Raw genomic sequence first — 1,238 nt, 5'->3', positions numbered from 1 at the left:
AGAATGATAATCAAAATTCAAATCCGAGGTTACTAAGGAAACCATTCCAGACATGGAGATAAGGCCGGTCGGCTCTAATGTACAGGTACCAAACAATGTAGCTTGGAACGCCAAGTTGCAAAGTATTAAAGGTCCTGATAATAATGAATCTCAATCGATTATATCATGTCTGGAACATAATGGAACCAATAAGGAATGTCGACATAAGATGATTTATTTGCATACAAGGTAGCACTTGAATTTATGAATATAAGCGAGGATCATGAACCCACGTCAATATAAGAGTGCGCACTCGTAGAACAGATTGGATTGAATGGAAACGTGGGGTTAAATAGTTTAAGGAAGAAAGACGTATTTGGCCATATGATTAAGACGCTATATGATGTTAAAACCAGTGGATATAAATGGGTCTTGTGAGGAATAGAAATCGTGAGATATAAAGCTGATATTGCACAAGGATTCTCACAAAGACCAGGAATAGATTATGAGGAAACTTATTCCCCTGTGGTGGATGCTACCGATTTTCCATAAGTCTGGCTATATAAGAGAAAAAATTAGACTCGCAGCAAGTTGATGTAGTGACTGCATATTTATATGATCCACTGGATAATGAAAGTACTAGAGGGTATTGAGCTGAAAGTACAACAAGTTCTCGAGAACAATATTGATAATCATCAAAGTATATGATCTGAATATCCTAGGAACCTCTGGATACAATTTTCCAAACAGTTGAATATCTCAAGAAAGAGTTTGAGATGAAAAATCTTGGAAAACAAAGTTTTGTTTGGGATTACAGCTTGAGTACATTAACAATGAAATCCTTGTGCATCAAATAGTATATATAGAAAAAGGTACTCAAGAGATTTAATATGGACCAGTCTCACCCATTATCTAGTACATGGGCGTGAGATCACTTGTTTTGGACACTGATCCGTTCAGTCCAAATGTGGACGATAAAGAAGTCCATTTAGTCCTGAGATGAACGATGCAAAAGTATTGTTTTAGACACTGATCTGATTGGTCCATAAGAAGGACGATGAAGAAGCCTTTGACTTTGGTTTATTTTATACTAACCAGTCCAAAGAGGGGTTATTTGATTTTGTTGATTTGTTTTCAGACAGGTTATGTTTTGCACATGGTGGTACATGCATTTCACAGCAACATCATCCAATATTTCGTGTGTGTGTAATTGAGGTCGATGACTCAATATGTTCGATCAGATTGTGGCATGGCCGATG

The 1,238-nt window shown here is 36.8% G+C and overlaps 1 pseudogene; it reads right to left on the bottom strand.

Annotated features, from left to right (window-relative positions):
* Nucleotides 1–1,238, bottom strand: part of LOC106336089 — a 6,089-nt pseudogene that overhangs the window by 3,507 nt on the left and 1,344 nt on the right.

Source organism: Brassica oleracea, chromosome C1, assembly GCF_000695525.1.
Source record: "Brassica oleracea var. oleracea cultivar TO1000 chromosome C1, BOL, whole genome shotgun sequence".
NCBI classification, from domain to species: Eukaryota; Viridiplantae; Streptophyta; class Magnoliopsida; order Brassicales; family Brassicaceae; genus Brassica; species Brassica oleracea.
Note: the sequence above shows the minus strand (reverse complement) of the source record. Positions and strands in the feature narration are given on the sequence as shown.